We start from the raw sequence: 16436 nt of genomic DNA on the forward strand, positions 1-16436 counted from the left end.
CACTTAATTTAAATAGTTAAGTTGGGTTGAAAAATGACCAAAGTCCATCAAGTTCAACCAACGGAAATGAAACCCAGCATCCAAACCTACACACACTCACATACTCACACTAACCCTTCCACACACTCACACAAACTGCACATAACATAACAACCTTCAGGTCATTAACAACAACACTAGTCTAATTAGAAAATGTTCCATTTATCACAACTTATTGCCAAAAGTCGCTTAAAGCTTCTGTTTATGTTCTGTTGGAAGTTGACATTATAAGGGCAGGGCTAAGTCCCTGGGTCACTGTGCAATGTTTTTTTTATATTAAGTGACTCTTTTTTGATTATGTACCCAAAGCTGTTTAAATAAACGAATGGAGGAACAAATTGACGGCACTTCTGGAGAAGATTTATTACTGCTGTATATCCTGACGCGTTTCGGGAAATGATCCCTTAGTCATAGGTAACAGTGCATACCAAACAGCCACATTTTATACAAGAAATGACAGTGACCCCTAGTGGGTACTCAATAAAAACATATTATTTTTTTATTTAAATATCTTTAAAACGTCTTGCCTGGTAATGCTGTTAAAAAAGGTTAAAACCCAAACAAACTATGGACATAAAAATACATAATGTGTTTTGGTCTAGTTCGGTTTACGGCTGATTAGAGGTGATGAAGTGGAGGAGGTGGAAGGGGAAAAGAAGGGGGGGGGGAAAAAAAGAGGGGGGGGGAAGGAAAGGGGAGAAAGGAAAAGGGGGGATATGGAAAAAAGGTGTGAAATGACCGACAAGTGGAGGTTAACACCTACTCTGCTTAAGGTATTATAAGGGTAACGAGTCTAGTATAGATTCAGCGGTGACAAACCCTCAGCCCTCATCGCATCGAGAAACGGCCTGGACAAAGGTATCGTTCTGGTTTTTTATAGTTTCTACTACATTTCGGGCTGTTGGGACGTTTACTTTTATACAGCAAACAGATATAATACTGATTATTGTCTGGGTGTATAATATATATGAGGTTGGGAAATGGTCTCTATTCTGACATGAAGATAAGGCCCTGAAGCAAGGAGTTTTCATCCATTTGGGAGTATTCATTAATACTTGAGGCTCTCCGATCTACTGAGAGGGGAATATACGTGGTTTGCCTATATGATAGGCCCCCTTTTTGGCCCTAGGATTCTGGCTTTGGACTCACTATACAAGTAGTCGGATACCATTAGATTCGGCCGAATGTCAGTGTTTGGCAACCGTGCATAAGGATCCAACCTCCAGCGGGACCCTACTGTATTCACCCTCCCAACCTTATACACCTAACAGACCACCATATAATCAATATATATAATTTATATTCTGTTTAGTGTCACCGCTGTCAGCTTACACCTCGTGACTCGTAAAGGGGTATACATCCTTTTCTCTCCCCATTTCCTCTTTCCCCCAGTGTAGGGGTGATTTACAATTTATATAAACAAGAGGTTGGGGAATAGCCAATCAATCTTCCATTGATTGAATAAATGGCTAACAATAGACCTGCTGAACTTTTAACACCAAACAAACTGTATGCCCTCGAGAAACTTGAGGACAGGGTTACACGGTTTAGTCAATTTGAAACGGTTTTAAGTAATGAAAATTTCGCTGAGGAGGATGATGGTACTGTCCAGGATATTTTTAATAATTTGGAAAAATACATGTCACAAGAATTGCTACTCTGCTGGGATATTGTCACCCTAGAGAAATACGTTGCTACCAATAGAATTCCGAGGGGTTTAAGGATGAGGAAATTTCCTACTTTTGCCCGAGATGACGAGATGTTTATTAATAAGTGGAACGATACCCTGTCGAGATGTTCCCTTGAGTTAATGGCACTAATCATTAACCATAAAAAGCAGGAACTGATTGTAACTAGGGAAAATATAGATGAATCGCAACTGCTTTTATCTAATCTTGAAAAGTTACCAGATTTGAGTGATCTGGATATGAAATTGAAGGAACACCTCTCCAGCCTAGAACATACGGTTAGCCTACGGAAGAAAAGAAAATTGAATAGAGACCGAATGGACTACGAAAACAATGCAGTATATCTATGGAAAAAACCAAAGTCCATTCTAAGGTCAAAAAACTACCAACGTGACCGGAATAAAGCAGTTTCTTTCTCTAGTGACTCAGGGGAAGAGACCTCTTTTTGCACGGATGACATGACTTCTTTACGACAAGATAGACGTATTCCAACTCTGGCTGACCTCGATGATGTTGAAACCGTGGAGACAAATAGGAAGTCAAAAAACTACCACGGACAGAATCAATACACAAATCGGAAAAAACAGGAGAAAGGAAGCTGGAACAGGAAAAACGACAGACCAGGAAAAAGACAAGAAGAGGAGGGAAACGATTCCAGGGAAAAACCCTATCAACTGAGAACCAACCCCAAGAGGAAAGACAGGACATACTAAATGTTGTCAATCTATCTTCTGTCGTTTTGTCTCCCCCACAGGTCTCAGTCCTTAGTAAGGGTCTATCTTTTGCCCCCACTCACCACTTTAGTCTTTTTAACACATTACTAGATGTGAATAAATTTGTCCGCAAACTAACTCTAAGGAGACATTTTGGACCAGGGGGCGAGGGTATAGAATCAGTTTCAGTCCATAGAGATTACAGCACACAATCGCAGGCACAGGAGACTATTGACCAACCAATTTCCCTAGACACGTTCATGGAACAGTCCTGTCTTGCTGATTTATGTGCATTAGAAAATGAGAATAATAGGGAAAGCCCCTTAGACGAGCAATTGATTAATAGATCAAAACTGAACAAAAGCTATAACTCTAAGTTTTATCCCTTGCAATCAAGATGTCCCTCAATGGACATGTTCCAGGATTTGGTGGAACAAGAGCTTAAAAAGCTCAACACTAAGGTTCCCCTCCGTAGAAAATGGAACATCTCCCTTGAGGAACGGAAAGCCATTGAATCACTGAAGGCTACTACCGACATCACCATACGCCAGGCTGATAAAGGCGGCAGTGTGGTGGTCTTAAACACCACTGACTATTTAGCGGAAGCGAAGCGACAGCTCAATGATATAGAAACTTATTCCCACCTCTCTTTTAACCCACAAGAGAAATTTTCTAAGGCTATTGAAGAATTGGTATCTTATGGCATCTCTTTGGGAGTGGTGGATAGACGGGATCGGGATTACTTGGTTAGACGTACACCGACCATTCCGATCTTCCACCATCTCCCAAAGATACACAAATCGATCCAAAACCCAGAGGGTAGACCCATCGTGGCTAGCATTGGATCGGCCAACGAGGGCCTTTCGGATTGGCTTGACTCAAATTTAAGACCACTGGTTCCCCTCTTGGGTTCCTATATAAGGGATACGGGACACCTCATTGAGAAAATATCGAGTATCACATGGCGGGACACGTATCATTGGATCTCTATGGATGTAAAATCCTTATATTCCATGATCCCACATAGCATGGGCCTAGAGTCCATTGCGAACACCTTTCAAGAAGCACATACCTATACACATGACTTTGTTCACTTTAATTTGTTGGTTTTGGAATTTTTACTAACTCACAATTTTTTTCACTTCGACGGGGGTTACTACCTTCAGAGACGTGGCACTGCCATGGGGGCATCCTTTGCCCCCTCTTACGCCAACCTTTATATGGGTCGGTGGGAGCAGTGCCACGTCTATGGATGTGATAACCCCTTTCGATCACATATTGTGTGGTATGGAAGGTATATCGATGACCTATTGTTTATTTGGAATGGCCCAATTGGCCTAATAGAAGAATTTCATCGATACCTCAATATCAACAATTATAATCTTCAATTGTCACTTGAACACCACAAGAATCAAATTTGTTTTTTGGATCTCACCCTAAAAGGGAATTCACATACGAATAGAATTGACACTGAAATTTTTCGGAAGCCAACGGCAGGCAACACTATTTTAAAGTATAATAGTTGCCACCCGAAACACACCCTTAACAGTATACCCTATAGCCAATTCATTAGGTTTCGTAGAAACTGCAGCCAGGATGCCACTTTTGATCTTCAGTCGAGGCAGTTGGGGGAGAGATTAAAGGATAGAGGGTACCCCAACAAATTAATTAAAACCGCCTATGAAAAAGCGAAAACAGAACCTAAATCGAGAAGAGAAAATATCTGTGCTACCCAGACTGTAGGGGATGGGGCGGAAGGAGGGACCCAACAACAACAACAAAAACTATTTTTTGTCACTGAATACAGTGAGGAGTATGCTCAAATTTGCAGAATTGTTAAAAAATATTTGCCCGTATTAGAAGCAGACAGCAAATTGTCGGAAATTTTGGGCAAAACTGATGTCAAATATGTACCAAGAAAGGCCCCTACCCTGGGCAAATATTAGCCCCCAGTCAGGTCTCGTCTAACCCAAATAATGTAGCTGACAATTGGCTAACAGTGAAAGGCACTTACAAGTGTGGTGCCAATAAGTGTAAAACATGCCAAGTTATTTTTGTAGGCCCCGACTTCAGATCCAATAACACAGGACAGGTGTACAAAAATAGAGGGTTCTACAACTGCAATACTAAAAATGTAGTATACCTCCTTGAATGCAATCATTGTAACAAGCAATATGTGGGCCGTACATCCCGCACTCTAAAAGAGAGAGTCAGGGAACACATCAGGAGCATAATCAATAAGGAGGAAACCACCCCTGTAGGGAGGCACTTTAAGACATGCTCCCTGGGGTGGCATCAGGGACCTAAAAGTTAAGGTAATTGAAAAAGTAAAAATACCCAATAGGGGAGGAGATGTCATCCATGCATTAAACCTTAGAGAGGCCTTCTGGATTCTTAAATTAGATACCAGAATCCCTAACGGTCTCAACTTTAAACATGACATCAGTTATCTATACTAGACTCGTTACCCTTATAATACCTTAAGCAGAGTAGGTGTTAACCTCCACTTGTCGGTCATTTCACACCTTTTTTCCATATCCCCCCTTTTCCTTTCTCCCCTTTCCTTCCCCCCCTCTTTTTTCCCCCCCCCCCCTTCTTTTCCCTTCCACCTCCTCCACTTCATCACCTCTAATCAGCCGTAAACCGAACTAGACCAAAACACATTATGTATTTTTATGTCCATAGTTTGTTTGGGTTTTAACCTTTTTTAACAGCATTACCAGGCAAGACGTTTTAAAGATATTTAAATAAAAAAATAATATGTTTTTATTGAGTACCCACTAGGGGTCACTGTCATTTCTTGTATAAAATGTGGCTGTTTGGTATGCACTGTTACCTATGACTAAGGGATCATTTCCCGAAACGCGTCAGGATATACAGCAGTAATAAATCTTCTCCAGAAGTGCCGTCAATTTGTTCCTCCATTCATTGTACCTTAGCAGTCGGATACTGCTGGACAGAGCACCTGGACAAGTACCTGTGGGGAGCAGTAGCAGTCCTTTTTTCTAGTCTCCTATCTTCTGTTTAAATAAACGTTTGCAATGTGACGCCACTTCCACTACACTGCAATATAGCTGTATGTTCTGAAGAGCTTACAATCTAAGGGGCAAATTCACTAAGATTCGTAGTTGCGCCAGCGTCCGCTTCGCCGCACTTCACCAGCCGAATTTTCGCCAGTGCTATGCAAATTCACTAAAATCCGAAGTTGCGCTCAGGGGAAACTAAAGGTTGCGAAGTTGCACTAGCGTTAATTCACCAGGCAAAGCGAAGTTACGCTAGCGATGCTTAATTTGCATACAGCGCCAAATTGAATTTACAATGGAAGCATACATAGCTGCACTAAAAATGCCTGGGAAACCTTCAAAACATCAAATACAATTTTTATTTTGCCCTACACATGTGCCCACTGTATAGTTAAGGTGCCATGAGTTAGGAAATGTAGGGGGGAAGGAGGGGAGCCCCAAAAAATTCTCTTTCAGCCTATCACCCATAAAGAAAGAAAATACGCCAGCGTTTTTTGGGACTTTGAAAAAATGTCAACTTTTTTTGAAGCAATCCTTATCTACTCTATTGCACTTCGCCTGGTCTTAGGTGGCGAAGGAAGTCTAGCGTAAAAGGTAGCGTTCAGGAAAATGCGCGCGTTTGCGGAGTTACGTCCATTGCGCAAATTCGCCAGGCGTAAGGGTGCGAAGTAACACAAGCGAATTTACGCAAGTGTCCGTTAGTGAATCAGCGAATTAACGAAAATGCGCTACGCTAGTGAATTAACGCTAGCGTTGGGCGCTTCGTCCTTTAGTGAATTTGCCCCTAAGTACCATGATTTTTCTCAATTTCCTTTAAGAACTGATTCTGATTATTTTCCCCTAATCTGGGAGCAATCAATGCCGTAAATGTTTCCCTTTTCTACAATATTCACATTTTACACAGTCAGATCTCCACCTGTTAGTGGATGTACAAAAAAAACCTCCCATTTACTCTCTAATTGACTCTGACACCATGAGCGAGAATTGGCAAGGAAACGTTATTTTATTTCATAATAGCGACTGAATTCCCAAAAAGCAATGCATCATTCAATTAAATGCAAAGTAATTACACAAAATGAGCGGGTATTATTTGATTTTTTTTCTGCCATATTTTGGCTTTGTAATTAACTTGTTGGCACGAGTGCCACTATCTGACGATGCCCAGAATTGGGGAGATTAGTGGTGTAAGACAAATATCGTGGCTGAGACTGGGAGTTTTGATTACAATTAGCGGAAGCAGAACTCTTTTCACTGTAGTTTTGCAGTGACGTCCTGGACAATAAAATCATTCTGATACTGTGGTGGAATCTGAACTTTCTGTATTACAGAAGATGGGATTTGTTACTTAAAGCAGTCTGGGGCCCAATACAAATATCAGAGTTGTCAGCCTTTGGCTATCATTACATAGTGATGAACAAAATGTTTCACCAAGTTTTGCCGTGAAAATTTTTGGCGAAGTGAAATGGGTCAGAATCGCCCATGCAAAGAGACTTCATACCCGTGGATTGTATGCCCATTGTTTCCTAACTCTTCCCTCAGAGGACACAACAAGAAATTCTAAACTTGGTAAAGTACTTAGGGTTTACTTTATGTTTTTACTCCCTTTTATTTTATTTACTGTTTCTGCAATTCTTTTTTAATGTATGTCTTCTTTGCAATATACTTTTTATGTATATATGCACTGAAATTCGAATAATTTTTTGAATACTTCAACCATCGAATAGGATACTACGACTTCAAGTTTACTTCGACTTCGATTTGAAGTAAAAAACGTTAGAATATTCGACCATTCGATAATCTGTCTCTTTAAAAAAACTTCGACTTCAATACTTCGCCAACTTAAACCTGCCAAAGTGATATGTTAGCCTATGGGGACCTTCCAGAGCAATTTTCAGAGTTTTTTATATTCGAAGGAAAATCAAACGATTGTACGATAAAATCGTCAAGATATTAATTATTGCAACCCCCCAAGAGCATTGACTCCAATACATTTGGCGAAATTTTAGCGATATTTAAACATTTTTCAAATTTCTGCATGATTTCATTGATTTTTATGCAAAGCCTTATGCATTTCGCTCCAAAATGGCACTTAGTCATAGGCACGAGACGCGTAAGGCCATAGGCTGTGGGGTTTAAAGATTTATAAAGATTTTTCAGACTTTGTTTTAAATTTTTTGAAATGTGTGCAATGAATTTTTTTCTTTCTAGTTTGGTATCCCAATTATAGTGGGGCTCTTTCTGCATATACAAGTATAGTATATCCCTCAACTTTTTTACATTGCAATCAAAACACCCTCTCAAAAAGTCACATTTGCAAAGAGATGGTTGTAGTTAACTTTTAATAATAACATGACCAGCTATAACTTGCTGTAACAACAAACAATAAACAGCAGTAAAACAATGCCACCAATGACTCCAAGACCAACCCTGAGCCTCAACATAAAGCTGCCTCCTTACAAAGTTCCCATCTGAGACTTTCCACCTGTCCAGGTCTACCCTGTTGCCCATTCAAATTACCTCTGAGGATTAGAGTCAAACCTCTCCTCACCACCTGCAAATATAATCCAGTTCATGGAAAAAAACATTATCATACCTTGCTCCCCGTCCATTATTCTCTAGGTATTTGGCTTCCCATGACAAAATGTAGAATCTTCCTTGTCATTCAACAGTTTTAATCTGCAAATATTTTTTTATGACAGGAAGAAAAGATCTTTAAAGAAATGCACAAAGCTGTTGTGTTTCTAGGTCACCTCTCTCTGTAAGTTCTAATGAAAAGCCTCTTTCGTCTCTTTTCATGCCATCAAATGGTTTTTAATGACTGATTTGTTGCGGCGGTGTTTGGAAGGTAGATTGTATTTAGCAGGGTTAAGGATCACTATCCACTGAACTCTCTATTAATATTGTTACTTCATTTCTTTTCATCTGGGCCTGATCAGTATGTCAGAGCCACCATTATGCTGATATCAGGCGTTTTGCTCTCTGAACAACAACATGACCCATCGATTGAAGAAGTGAACTTAGGCGGATAAAGTTCTTAGCCTGCAACTTTGAGCATTCAAGCTTATATTCTCTTCTGCAACCTTTCCAATAAAGCATGTCTATTCACTTGATGGTGCTGCTTACAATATTTTTGTGCCTTTCTGAGTGACCTTGGAGATTTTACACCTAGCAAAAACACTCAATGCCACTGTTACACACCAGCAATGGTATATCCCTACTAGATCTCACCATAGTGACCACCCCAGTAGTGACAACTGTTTTATCTGTATGTTGAGTGTCCTTTCATTTCATCAGGTTCCTCCACTGATGGCCCTACATCTGAAATTCTAACCCACCATGTTTGAAAGAAATTTCGATATGCTATCAAAGCTTAAATAATTCAGAGCCAGTCTCCAAGGCCCACCACGCAGCCACTGAAAGGCCCATCACCCAGCCCCACCACTCCAAGGCACACCACCCAGCCACCAAAAGGCACACCACACAACCCTACTGCCACCAGCCAAAGCTGCTCCTGCTCCCAGAACTACTTTGCTGTTAAAAATTGAAGATGGCCGTGCAATCCACAGAGGAAAGTGGGAAGCTGGCTTGTAGGCAGGGCCCAAAAAGATAAGGGCCCACCAAAATTTTTGCTGGTGTCCCAGTAGGCCAGTCTGATCCTGAAGCGATTCTTGCTTCTTGACCATCTCAACCCAAGGCCTCCAATCCTCTTTTGTTAACTCACCACTAGAAATTTAATTTTTTTCAACTGGATTTAAGGTTTATAGTTTACAGTCTGTTAATACCCATATGTTAATGCAGAAGAAGAGGAAGAGTTTGGAAGGACTGTAGGATAATTTGGGAAGAATAAAATAATGAAGGTAGATTATGGGGAATTCCATTCTATTGTCTTCCTGCTGGCTTTGGTAAATAGCCCTTCTACCACAGAAAAACTTAAAGGTACCCCCTTGTTCAACATGAGTACCATAAATAGGACTAGTGCTGAGCATACTTTTCACCTATTGTTTTAGTTGCAAAATGGGTTTGTTATTTCTTGAGCTAAATAGGGCAAACAATGAAATTAAAGCTACTCCATGTTTGGCCCTTGCGAGGTACAACATTTGATTTCCAGGGCACACACAATCCCCCTTCATATTGGACTTCTGACAATAAAACAGTTACAACAGAGTAAAAGGAGGGTGTTTTATAATGGTAATCTAATTTCCTACCTCGCAAGGACCCAATATGAAGTAGCTTTAATTTCCATTTTTAGCTTAAGAAATAACAAAAACTTTTTCGTTTAGGCAAAAAGTATCTTCAGCACAAGCCCTCTTCATTGCAATCATGTTGTACATGGGTTTATACAACCTCTTTAATACTTTAAAAGGGCTGATGAAAAGAAGGCATTGACATTTATTCAATCCTCCAGGCCAGCAAACATTTCCCCCACAATCTGTCATAGACTTGCCCTCTTTTGTTACCATTGACCATATCACTTTAGGAAATTGTACCTGTTCTCCTAGACAGGCTTGGGTGTGGGGCACATGATGGTACAACTGAAAGCCTGATTTCACCTGGCTATATTTTGCACCTTCAATGACACTGCTTATTTTGGATTGCCCTCCCAATATTCTTGCCAATACAGTGCACAATCAAGTCTCGAAGTTCGAAGCAGATACAATGATGTCAACAACTCCAAGATGGCGGCTGGGAAAATATTTTATAATTGGGTACCTCTATTTTATGGCAACTCCCTTCTCCTGTTCTTTTGGGCACAATAAATATAGCTTTTATGGAAAGGACTGGGTGCATCCATTCAGAAATCTTATACATCGAATTATTAATGAATTTCATCATTCTTTGACCAGCCCAAGAAGGAAATCTACATTACAAATGGAAAGGGTCAATGGTAAGATCCTTGGTGGTAAACTTGGTGATAACCTGCTGTGGTCATTGCAAGTATCCCACCTTTCTGAAAATAAACAGAAATGTTATAGAATTCCAGCCTTCAAGATCACAGTTCCCCACCACGTTCCACGCCGAGAACAGCAGATTTACAACCAAGTGCAAGTTATCTGTTTGTTTCCTCATTAATCTTGATTTATAAACAGTATAAAATCGTGAGAAAAACAACTTCAGTGGGAATTCTCCTTGGCTCGTTGCACAGAATGTAATTCATTTTTACAGCGTGCAAATGTCTTTATCAGATCCTCATCTATCTACGTAGGAGAGCAATTTTCTATTTCTCTGAAATGTTGATCATCTACGGTTGTGAGCTTTAAAATGCCGTGCTTTCTATTTGATTTTCAAATGAGCCAGTAATTACCTAACCAATCAGAGTCAATATCATCACAGAAGACAAGTATTTATTGTTATTGGGGTTAATAGGGTTCATTTACGACTGTTGTGAGCAAACTGACATTTAGAGGCTGTGTTTTTCCCCAGAATTCCAGTGTTGTGGCAGTCCTGCATCAATAGGCAAAACTGTCCTTGATTCTGAGCAGGCCAAGCACAAATATACAGAAGTCCAAAGAAAACTCTTTAATGCATGTACCTTTAATGAAAGGGATTTTGGGTGGGGGGGTTGCAGAATTGCAACTAGTGAAAACTCACCCATTGAAGTCAATGTTTTTTTTTTTAACTTTTTCCAAACCACGCAACTTTTTTTTTTACTATACATTTGAGTCTATGGGTGCTTAAGGCAAAAAAGTGTAAAAAAATTCACCAATCTCTAGTCCAGAATGTGGAGTGAGCCAGGAACTGGGAATAACAGGTCTAGGAAGTAGGGAACTGGTGGAGGGTGTTAATCTGATAGTGGGATGAAGTGTAGGGTTATGTCTGGGCCCAAAGTGATGGAAGGGGCAGGAGTTACAGAAGAAGCTGTACCTAAGAGGGTCAACAGAGGGTTCCCTCACTCTTGGGTACAATTATTTCATCTATATCAGATGTTGCAAGACATGTAATGTAATTGTTTACATTGCTCTAACTTTTGTTGATATATGTTGGTTGTTATTTATTTGAATTTGTTAATAAACAAGCTTATCTGTTATCTACTGTGTATCCTGTGCTTGAATGGCTGCCCCCATGGCTACACAGCAGCTTTTTTATATGAACTATAGTAGTACTTATCTGTTATCTACTGTGTATCCTGTGCTTGAATGGCTGCCCCCATGGCTACACAGCAGCTTGTTTATATAAACTATAGTAGTACTTATCTGTTATCTACTGTGTATCCTGTGCTTGAATGCCTGCCCCCATGGCTACACAGCAGCTTTTTTTATATGAACTATAGTAGTACTTATCTGTTATCTACTATGTATCCTGTGCTTGAATGCCTGCCCCCGTGGCTACACAGTGCCTGTTTCTCGACCTGTTTGATTAGTGCCTGCTAAGATCCTTGGCTGTTTTTGGACTTGTATTTCTGACCGCTCATTATTTATTGAGGTCTTTTTTTAAGTTTTTATTATTATTAAATATTTTTGTTTCTGTCATCATTCTGGTATAATATTGGTTTGTAGGCAGCAATCTCGGATCAATGTACCTGATCCTGTGCTTTCGGAAAGAGCCTGGACTTCACAATGAAACTGCTTTCAGATAAGCTATTGTTTCTCCTACTCTATGTAATTGGAGGAATCACAGAGATACTTGGATTGTTACTATTGAGTAATATTCTCAGATCTACCAGGGAGCTGTTATTTTGCTTCAGTGAGATATCTTGTTAAATTATCATTTCTCTGTTGATGGGCTGCTGCCCACTGGTACAAAACCGCGTAAGGTTATGTTATTATTTATTTTTGTGAACTAATTTCTCAGTTCTTTTACAACCCTTTTTGTGCAATCTGTGAGTGCCTGCCATTTTTCTTCTTTGATTGGATAAATCCACCTCGAGCTGTAGGTCTGGGGCATGAGCACCCACCTATTACTGGTGAGACAATATTTTTTTTTTTAGGTTTTTACATTGGGACTTTCTAAGTACATGACTGAGGTCACCTGGGAAACTAACATGTCTAGCTCCATATTAGATTTGAAAAATAAATGTAAAAAATATGCTCTTTTGAAAAATGGATTTCAGTGTGCAGGGGTTAGACAGCAGATATGCTCCCACTGGCTAATTTTGCTAGTGCCCCTAACACTGTGTTTCCTCCAGGAATTACTCCCAGCTTGAAGGTTAGACAGTGGTTCCCCTACGTTAAATGCAAGGAGCATCTTTGAACTCAAGTACCTTTTATCAATGCTTGAGTCCATTTTTGATGGAAATTGTGTCCTACTGATATTGATTGAGCATGTTCCTATTGGATATTGGTTAGTTTTATCCCTACACGCCGGTAGATATAGGTCACTGTGGCTAAAAATTGATTGAATTCTTATATCTGAGCCAATTCCTGTTGATATTGGATTGCTTTGACCAAAACATACAGGTAGAAATAAGTCCCCAGCTTTAGCTATGGATAAATAATTGTATGACATACTGGGAAATGAATGGATTTATGTTGGGTAGCAATGATGCAATAAAAAATTGTATTCCTTGGCCCTGCAGCAAAGTCTAGTTTGTGCCTTACCCAAGCGGCACTCGGGCAGGGGGTTAATTTGGGTTATTTGAAGGACATAACCAGGGCACCTCTTCATTCCTCCATGGGGCTTGATCCCCTTATATTTTCCCCACTGCCTCTATTGCCAGGCAAATAACTGTTAAAAAGTAATTTCATCCAAGTGTGTATTGTAGCAGCAAATTTTATAACAGTTCCCAGCAGCTAGTCGCATGATACTGTGAACTTTTGATCATATCACTGGAGAGAACAATGCCCATGAAAGGAGAGTATGATGAATGCCGAAAAATAATGGGTTTTACCTTCAACCATCTGTGTAATATGAGACTTTTGTCAACATTAGGCCTCCTCAGAGTTGAATAACTTTGATTTAATTTGCCATATCCAAGCATTACAATCCACCGCGCCGTGGATAATTCATATAGATCGTTTTTTTTTTTCTTCATACGATCGCATTTTAAAAAGAGAAGTTGCAAGTGAGTTGTTTTCTAAAAATGCTGTTCTTAGCAAGACAATATAATTACAGGCTGGTCTCCAAGGGACCGGCAAGTTGTTTGGTTTCTCAGAAATAAAACACTCGGCAGGAACATAATATCTTCATATATGCCAGTAACCTATATTATATGAAAAGCAACATGCATATGTTGTTTCTGGATGGGAAATTCGATTTGGCTACATTAAAATGAATGCGCCCAACGCTGTCATTCCTGATTTGAGAAGTTAACCTCTTTGTACCTGTGGCTTGGGAACATTTAAAAGCTGTAGTGAGATGAGTTTTAAGGAGTCAGTTGCATTAACCCTCTGAATAACAGAACATTTCCCATGATGGGAACTGAGCATTCAATCATTGTACAATTGAAGAACAATGGGGGGTTCTATGGTGCTGACAGTTAGGTACTTAAAAAGCCAGCTTAATAGATTCTACGTTCAACGGCAGACAAGAGGTTAATAGTTTTAAACGTGTATGCCACATACAATGGAAACACCAACCAGAGTATTTGGCCAGGGAATTTGTAGAGACAGGAGGACCACAGCTGCTGCAGAACCCTCTTGGAAAAAGCACAGCCAATCTGTATTCTGCTCAATTTGGTGTCACACTAAATTAGTCAATTTCATCAAAACAGATCCGAGTTTCAGCTCGGCTGCCAATGAGGTTCCATGGTGCATGTTTGCTTTATTGCATTCTGTGTTGTTTATCAAACAAATGATATAAACAAACACAACATTCGCTGGGAGATCATGGAAAGATGTAGGCCTCTCCTGCAATAATGATTGTTGGAAGAACTGACAGTTATCTGTAAAATTCCAGCTGGCTTCCCTGGACCTCAAATGGAAGTTTTGTCAGTTGTGATGTTTATTTCCACCAGATTTTGCAACCAAAGATAAATAGAGTCATGGTCATGTATAAGGGCTTCATGTATTAAGGCCCAGATGACTTCCTACTGCGCTGCTTAGTGTATCTTACTAGTACTACAACTCAGCTCTAAACTATTAATATGTGAAGGGATTTTACATTTTTCTTTTCTTTTTTCTGAACTGATCAACACTAATTACTAAAGTCGATCAAACTTACATAACAATGACATTAATATACACTAATACTACTGCATGTTGGGTCCAACATGGAACAGACTGTAGCTGTGGGATAGCAGGTATAGTAGAAAGAGATGGTGTCTATAGTAACAGTGGATAATAGTCTCTGGGAAGGGAGTGTGACTGTGGGATAGCAGGTATAGTAGAAAGAGATGGTGCCTATAGTAACAGTGGATAATAGTCTCTGGGAAGGGAGTGTGACTGTGGGATAGCAGGTATAGTAGGGAGAGATTGTGTCTATAGTAACAGTGGATAATAGTCTCTGGGAAGGGAGTGTGACTGTGGGATAGCAGGTATAGTAAGGAGAGATTGTGTCTATAGTAACAGTGGATAATAGTCTCTGGGAAGGGAATGTGACTGTGGGATAGCAGGTATAGTAGGGAGAGATGGTGCCTATAGTAACAGTGGATAATAGTCTCTGGGAAGGGAGTGTGACTGTTGGATAGCAGGTATAGTAGGGAGAGATGGTGTCTATAGTAACAGTGGGATAATAGTCTCTGGGAAGGGAGTGTGACTGTGGGATAGCAGGTATAGTAGGGAGAGATGGTGCCTATAGTAACAGTGGGATAATAGTCTCTGGGAAGGGAGTGTGACTGTGGGATAGCAGGTATAGTAGAAAGAGATGGTGCCTATAGTAACAGTGGATAATAGTCTCTGGGAAGGGAGTGTGACTGTGGGATAGCAGGTATAGTAGGGAGAGATTGTGTCTATAGTAACAGTGGATAATAGTCTCTGGGAAGGGAGTGTGACTGTGGGATAGCAGGTATAGTAGGGAGAGATTGTGTCTATAGTAACAGTGGATAATAGTCTCTGGGAAGGGAGTGTGACTGTGGGATAGCAGGTATAGTAGGGAGAGATGGTGTCTATAGTAACAGTGGATAATAGTCTCTGGGAAGGGAGTGTGACTGTGGGATAGCAGGTATAGTAGGGAGAGATGGTGTATATAGTAACAGTGGATAATAGTCTCTGGGAAGGGAGTGTAACTGTGGGATAGCAGGTATACTAGGAAGAGATGGTGCCTATAGTAACAGTGGATAATAGTCTCTGGGAAGGGAGTGTAACTGTGGGATAGCAGGTATAGTAGGGAGAGATGGTGCCTATAGTAACAGTGGATAATAGTCTCTGGGAAGGGAGTGTGACTGTGGGATAGCAGGTATAGTAGGGAGAGATGGTGCCTATAGTAACAGTGGATAATAGTCTCTGGGAAGGGAGTGTGACTGTGGGATAGCAGGTATAGTAGGGAGAGATGGTGCCTATAGTAACAGTGGATAATAGTCTCTGGGAAGGGAGTGTAACTGTGGGATAGCAGGTATAGTAGGGAGAGATGGTGCCTATAGTAACAGTGGATAATAGTCTCTGGGAAAGAACTGTGGCTGGAATGAACATTGAAATCAAATTTTTAGTAAATAGTATATATATTGTTTCAATCGTTCTAGTCCCATTTTTTGATATTCGATATTTGACATAATTTCCCCCATAAATTAGAAGATAAATTGATGATCTTGAAAAGCTGACATTCTCATCAGTTTCATTTCCAGGTAGAGGATGTAAAGATCTGCTGGAAGTGACTCTTTATTGGACAATTTGCCTTTTGGATGTTATTAGAACTTCTAACTTTGATATTTTAAAGTCATTTACTATTTCCATCCAAGGGAATGTCTTCGATTTTTTTCCACTGCGAAATAAAATTGCTTTTAAATTGACAGCATTGAGAGAATGTGATTACTAGCCCAATATATTCTATTTCAGACGGCAATTTTTAATGCATTTCACAATGCATTATCAACCTATCATTTATTTGCACGTGTTTTCTTAAATAAAAGAAAAAAATGCAGCATTTCGTTATTTCTTGTGTAT

The sequence above is a fragment of the Xenopus laevis genome, chromosome 4S (assembly GCF_017654675.1).
Source record: "Xenopus laevis strain J_2021 chromosome 4S, Xenopus_laevis_v10.1, whole genome shotgun sequence".
Lineage (NCBI taxonomy): Eukaryota > Metazoa > Chordata > Amphibia > Anura > Pipidae > Xenopus > Xenopus laevis.